The following is a 7,500-nucleotide window of genomic DNA, read 5'->3' on the forward strand; positions in this document are numbered from 1 at the left end:
TTATGCGGAAAAAGGGCCAATTTATCAGCGACGCATCCGTTAGTTCAACTAGAGGAAGTGTGAAATTTTCCTACAAAATAAGGTGCCAGCGCGGCGTTTTCAGGGGAGACTCGTAACGTCTGAGCCTCAGAGAGCGCGACCCGGCCGAATGCGAGCGGCAGGTCCCCTAAAATCGGCCTACCTAACACGCACGGATGGGACTTTGAAATCTGAAGACGTGGAGGGCACGAACGGGAATATATATGCGGCAGAAGCCAGAGACACCGCCGGCAGCCTCACCGTGACCGCACGAGAAGTCGTCACTTGCGCCAATCTTGCACTCGAGTGCCGAGTCACCTACGAGCAGACCCCTGCTTCTGCCTGTCCATTGAGGGCAGCCGAGCACGCGATTCCCCAGGAGACGGACTTCTGTACACTTGTGCCCCTCTTGCCCTAAACGGGGTTCGAGCAGCGCGGGGAGAGGAATTCAGTCCCCGGCGGATGCGCGCTCGTTCTAAGTGCAGCTTCCGAGAGGCCGCCCGTGAAGGCCATCACTTGTGCCACTCTTGCACTCGGAATCGAGTGCCGACTCGAACCGGAGCCTCCGCCGGCCACTGCGTGGGTTGACGGGCGCCGACCCCGATGAAGACGGCGATCGGTGCACATGTGCCCCCCATGCCCTAAACGGGGTTCGAGCAGCGCGGGGAGAGGAATTCAGTCCCCGGCGGATGCGCGCTCGTTCTAAGTGCAGCTTCCCAGAGGCCGCCCGTTAAGGCCTTCACATGTGCCACTCTTGCACTCGTAGATGAGTGCCGACTCGAGCCCGAGTCTCCGCCGGACACCGCGCGTGATGACGTGCGCCAACCCCGATGGACACGGCGGTCGGTGCACTTGTGCTCCACTTGCCCTAAACGGTTGCAAGTAGAGCGGGCCGAGGCCAGCAGTCCCCCGGCGGATGCGCGCTGGTTCTAAGTGCAGCTTCCCAGAGGCCGCCCGTGAAGGCCGTCACGTGTGCCGCTCTTGCACTCGGAATCGAGTGCCGACTCGAACCGGAGCCTCCGCCGGCCACTGCGTGGGTTGACGGGCGCCGTCCCCGATGAAGACGGCGATCGGTGCACATGTGCCCCTCTTGCCCTAAACGGGGTTCGAGCAGCGCGGGGAGAGGTCTTCAGTCTCCCGCGGATGCACGCTGGTACTAAGGGCCGGCTCACAGAAGCCACCTGTAAAGGCCGTCACATGTGCCACTCTTGCACTCGTAGTCGAGGGCCGACTCGAGCCCGAGCCTCCGCCGGACACCGCGCGTGTTGACGTGCGCCAACCCCGATGGACACGGCGGTCGGTGCATTTGTGCCCCACTTGCACTAAACGGTTGCAAGTACACCGGGCCGAGGAAAGCATTCCCCCGCGGTTGTCCGCTGGTACTAAGTGCAGCTTCCCAGAGGCCGCCCGTGAAGGCCGTCACGTGTGCCACTCTTGCACTCGGAATCGAGTGCCGACTCGAACCGGAGCCTCCGCCGGCCACTGCGCGGGTTGACGGGCGCCGACCCCGTTGAAGACGGCGATCGGTGCACATGTGCCACTCTTGCCCTAAACGGGGATCGAGCGGCGCGGGACGAGGCCTGCAGTCCCCCGCGTTGCCCGGTGGTACTGAGGGCAATCTCCCAGAGGCCGCCCGTGAACGCCGTTACTTGTGTCACTCTTGCACTCAGTGCCCTGTGCCGACTCGAACCCGAGACTCGGCCGGTCTTCGCAGGCAACAGCGCGGGTTGACCACAAATTACACGGCGGTCGATACACTTGTGCCCCTCTTGCCCTAAACGGTCGCAAGTAGCGCGGGCCGAGGCCTGCAGTCCCTCGCTGTTGTCCGCTGGTACTAGGGGCAGCTTCCCAGAGGCCGCCCGTGAAGACCATCACTTGTGCCACTCTTGCACTCAGGCTCGAGTGCCGACTCGAACCCGAGACTCGACCAGTCTTCGCCGGCCACTGAGCGGGGTGACGGGCGCCGACCCCAAAGGACACGGCGGTCGGTGCACTTGTGCCACTCTTGCCCTAAACGGGGATCGAGCGGCGCGGGTCGAAGCCTGCAGTCCCCCGCGTTGCCCGGTGGTACTGAGGGCAATCTCCCAGAGGCCGCCCGTGAACGCCGTTACTTGTGTCACTCTTGCACTCAGTGTCCTGTGCCGACTCGAACCCGAGACTCGGCCGGTCTTCGCCGGCCACTGAGCGGGGTGACGGGCGCCGACCCCAAAGGACACGGCGGTCGGTGCACTTGTGCCACTCTTGCCCTAAACTGCCTCAGCCAACGCGGGGCGGAAGCGCGAATGGCCTGCCGGCGACAGGGTCCCCGGCGGCCGGTAGTCCAATCTCAGACTTCCCCCTGCTCGAGGAGAGCCTCGCTCGCCAAGCTCATATACTATAGTCTGGACCCCCCTTATCTCAGCATTCGTCAGTCACGGAAGAGGCAGAGCCGCGGACACCGGCGGATGGCCCCTCGGCTGCCGCCAGAAATTTTAATTAAGTTTTTCTCTTCCTTAATCATTTCCGATCATACTAAATTTTGTATATGTTAGAATACATACACATACTTACTTATATAACCGCTTTATTTAATATTTTTCTGCACTTTAGAAATTTTCGGACTTAGCCGCTGAAGCGACTCAAGTAACACGCACGGTGGGACATAGCCGCAGAACTGATTTCAAGTACCACGCACCACGGGACATAGCCGCAGAATTCGTACCGTCCAAGTAAGGCCCACCTAACACAGCGGTAATTTATTTTTAATCTATTAACGATTTTATTAAGCACAGCAAGCCCAATTTTCTTCAATTATGTGTATTTTTCTGCATTTTGGAAATTTTTTGGACTTAGCCGCTGAAGCGACTCAACTAACACGCACGGTCGGACATAGCCGCAGAACTGATTTCAAGTACCACGCACCACGGGACATAGCCGCAGAATTCGTCCCGTCCAAGTAAGGCCCACCTAACACAGCGGAAATTTATTTTTAGTCAATTAACGGCATTACTATGCACAGCAAGGCCAACTTTCTTCAATTATGAATATTTATCTGCATTTTGGAAATTTTCGGACTTAGCCGCTGAAGCGACTCAACTAACACGCACGGTCGGACATAGCCGCAGAACTGGTTTCAAGTACCACGCACCACGGGACATAGCCGCAGAATTCGTACCGTCCAAGTAAGGCCCACCTAACACAGCGGAAATTTATTTTTAATCTATTAACGATTTTATTAAGCACAGCAAGCCCAATTTTCTTCAATTATGTGTATTTTTCTGCATTTTGGAAATTTTTTGGACTTAGCCGCTGAAGCGACTCAACTAACACGCACGGTCGGACATAGCCGCAGAACTGGTTTCAAGTACCACGCACCACGGGACATAGCCGCAGAATTCGTACCGTCCAAGTAAGGCCCACCTAACACAGCGGAAATTTATTTTTAATCTATTAACGATATTATTAAGCACAGCAAGGCCAATTTTCTTCAATTATGTATATTTTTCTGCATTTTGGAAATTTTCGGACTTAGCCGCTGAAGCGACTCAAGTAACACGCACGGTGGGACATAGCCGCAGAACTGATTTCAAGTACCACGCACCACGGGACATAGCCGCAGAATTCGTACCGTCCAAGTAAGGCCCAGCTAACACAGCGGAAATTTATTTTTAATCTATTAACGATATTATTAAGCACAGCAAGCCCAATTTTCTTCAATTATGTGTATTTTTCTGCATTTTGGAAATTTTTTGGACTTAGCCGCTGAAGCGACTCAACTAACACGCACGGTCGGACATAGCCGCAGAACTGGTTTCAAGTACCACGCACCACGGGACAGCCGCAGAATTCGTACCGTCCAAGTAAGGCCCAGCTAACACAGCGGAAATTTATTTTTAATCTATTAACGATATTATTAAGCACAGCAAGCCCAATTTTCTTCAATTATGTGTATTTTTCTGCATTTTGGAAATTTTTTGGACTTAGCCGCTGAAGCGACTCAACTAACACGCACGGTCGGACATAGCCGCAGAACTGATTTCAAGTACCACGCACCACGGGACATAGCCGCAGAATTCGTCCCGTCCAAGTAAGGCCCACCTAACACAGCGGAAATTTATTTTTAGTCAATTAACGGCATTACTATGCACAGCAAGGCCAACTTTCTTCAATTATGAATATTTTTCTGCATTTTGGAAATTTTCGGACTTAGCCGCTGAAGCGACTCAACTAACACGCACGGTCGGACATAGCCGCAGAACTGGTTTCAAGTACCACGCACCACGGGACATAGCCGCAGAATTCGTACCGTCCAAGTAAGGCCCACCTAACACAGCGGAAATTTATTTTTAATCTATTAACGATTTTATTAAGCACAGCAAGCCCAATTTTCTTCAATTATGTGTATTTTTCTGCATTTTGGAAATTTTTTGGACTTAGCCGCTGAAGCGACTCAACTAACACGCACGGTCGGACATAGCCGCAGAACTGGTTTCAAGTACCACGCACCACGGGACATAGCCGCAGAATTCGTACCGTCCAAGTAAGGCCCACCTAACACAGCGGAAATTTATTTTTAATCTATTAACGATATTATTAAGCACAGCAAGGCCAATTTTCTTCAATTATGTATATTTTTCTGCATTTTGGAAATTTTCGGACTTAGCCGCTGAAGCGACTCAAGTAACACGCACGGTGGGACATAGCCGCAGAACTGATTTCAAGTACCACGCACCACGGGACATAGCCGCAGAATTCGTACCGTCCAAGTAAGGCCCAGCTAACACAGCGGAAATTTATTTTTAATCTATTAACGATATTATTAAGCACAGCAAGCCCAATTTTCTTCAATTATGTGTATTTTTCTGCATTTTGGAAATTTTTTGGACTTAGCCGCTGAAGCGACTCAACTAACACGCACGGTCGGACATAGCCGCAGAACTGGTTTCAAGTACCACGCACCACGGGACAGCCGCAGAATTCGTACCGTCCAAGTAAGGCCCAGCCTACACAGCGGAAATTTATTTTTAATCTATTAACGATATTATTAAGCACAGCAAGCCCAATTTTCTTCAATTATGTGTATTTTTCTGCATTTTGGAAATTTTTTGGACTTAGCCGCTGAAGCGACTCAACTAACACGCACGGTCGGACATAGCCGCAGAACTGATTTCAAGTACCACGCACCACGGGACATAGCCGCAGAATTCGTCCCGTCCAAGTAAGGCCCACCTAACACAGCGGAAATTTATTTTTAGTCAATTAACGGCATTACTATGCACAGCAAGGCCAACTTTCTTCAATTATGAATATTTTTCTGCATTTTGGAAATTTTCGGACTTAGCCGCTGAAGCGACTCAACTAACACGCACGGTCGGACATAGCCGCAGAACTGGTTTCAAGTACCACGCACCACGGGACATAGCCGCAGAATTCGTACCGTCCAAGTAAGGCCCACCTAACACAGCGGAAATTTATTTTTAATCTATTAACGATTTTATTAAGCACAGCAAGCCCAATTTTCTTCAATTATGTGTATTTTTCTGCATTTTGGAAATTTTTTGGACTTAGCCGCTGAAGCGACTCAACTAACACGCACGGTCGGACATAGCCGCAGAACTGGTTTCAAGTACCACGCACCACGGGACATAGCCGCAGAATTCGTACCGTCCAAGTAAGGCCCACCTAACACAGCGGAAATTTATTTTTAATCTATTAACGATATTATTAAGCACAGCAAGGCCAATTTTCTTCAATTATGTATATTTTTCTGCATTTTGGAAATTTTCGGACTTAGCCGCTGAAGCGACTCAAGTAACACGCACGGTGGGACATAGCCGCAGAACTGATTTCAAGTACCACGCACCACGGGACATAGCCGCAGAATTCGTACCGTCCAAGTAAGGCCCAGCTAACACAGCGGAAATTTATTTTTAATCTATTAACGATATTATTAAGCACAGCAAGCCCAATTTTCTTCAATTATGTGTATTTTTCTGCATTTTGGAAATTTTTTGGACTTAGCCGCTGAAGCGACTCAACTAACACGCACGGTCGGACATAGCCGCAGAACTGGTTTCAAGTACCACGCACCACGGGACAGCCGCAGAATTCGTACCGTCCAAGTAAGGCCCAGCCTACACAGCGGAAATTTATTTTTAATCTATTAACGATATTATTAAGCACAGCAAGCCCAATTTTCTTCAATTATGTGTATTTTTCTGCATTTTGGAAATTTTTTGGACTTAGCCGCTGAAGCGACTCAACTAACACGCACGGTCGGACATAGCCGCAGAACTGGTTTCAAGTACCACGCACCACGGGACATAGCCGCAGAATTCGTACCGTCCAAGTAAGGCCCACCTAACACAGCGGAAATTTATTTTTAGTCAATTAACGGCATTACTATGCACAGCAAGGCCAACTTTCTTCAATTATGAATATTTTTCTGCATTTTGGAAATTTTCGGACTTAGCCGCTGAAGCGACTCAACTAACACGCACGGTCGGACATAGCCGCAGAACTGGTTTCAAGTACCACGCACCACGGGACATAGCCGCAGAATTCGTACCGTCCAAGTAAGGCCCACCTAACACAGCGGAAATTTATTTTTAGTCAATTAACGGCATTACTATGCACAGCAAGGCCAATTTTCTTCAATTATGAATATTTTTCTGCATTTTGGAAATTTTCGGACTTAGCCGCTGAAGCGACTCAACTAACACGCACGGTCGGACATAGCCGCAGAACTGATTTCAAGTACCACGCACCACGGGACATAGCCGCAGAATTCGTACCGTCCAAGTAAGGCCCACCTAACACAGCGGAAATTTATTTTTAATCTATTAACGATATTATTAAGCACAGCAAGGCCAATTTTCTTCAATTATGTATATTTTTCTGCATTTTGGAAATTTTCGGACTTAGCCGCTGAAGCGACTCAAGTAACACGCACGGTGGGACATAGCCGCAGAACTGATTTCAAGTACCACGCACCACGGGACATAGCCGCAGAATTCGTACCGTCCAAGTAAGGCCCAGCTAACACAGCGGAAATTTATTTTTAATCTATTAACGATATTATTAAGCACAGCAAGCCCAATTTTCTTCAATTATGTGTATTTTTCTGCATTTTGGAAATTTTTTGGACTTAGCCGCTGAAGCGACTCAACTAACACGCACGGTCGGACATAGCCGCAGAACTGGTTTCAAGTACCACGCACCACGGGACAGCCGCAGAATTCGTACCGTCCAAGTAAGGCCCAGCTAACACAGCGGAAATTTATTTTTAATCTATTAACGATATTATTAAGCACAGCAAGCCCAATTTTCTTCAATTATGTGTATTTTTCTGCATTTTGGAAATTTTTTGGACTTAGCCGCTGAAGCGACTCAACTAACACGCACGGTCGGACATAGCCGCAGAACTGGTTTCAAGTACCACGCACCACGGGACATAGCCGCAGAATTCGTACCGTCCAAGTAAGGCCCACCTAACACAGCGGA

This window comes from Zootermopsis nevadensis, unplaced genomic scaffold, assembly GCF_977971745.1.
Source record: "Zootermopsis nevadensis isolate Lab colony 2312 unplaced genomic scaffold, Znev_1.0 Znev_ptg000237l, whole genome shotgun sequence".
Classification (NCBI taxonomy): domain Eukaryota; kingdom Metazoa; phylum Arthropoda; class Insecta; order Blattodea; family Termopsidae; genus Zootermopsis; species Zootermopsis nevadensis.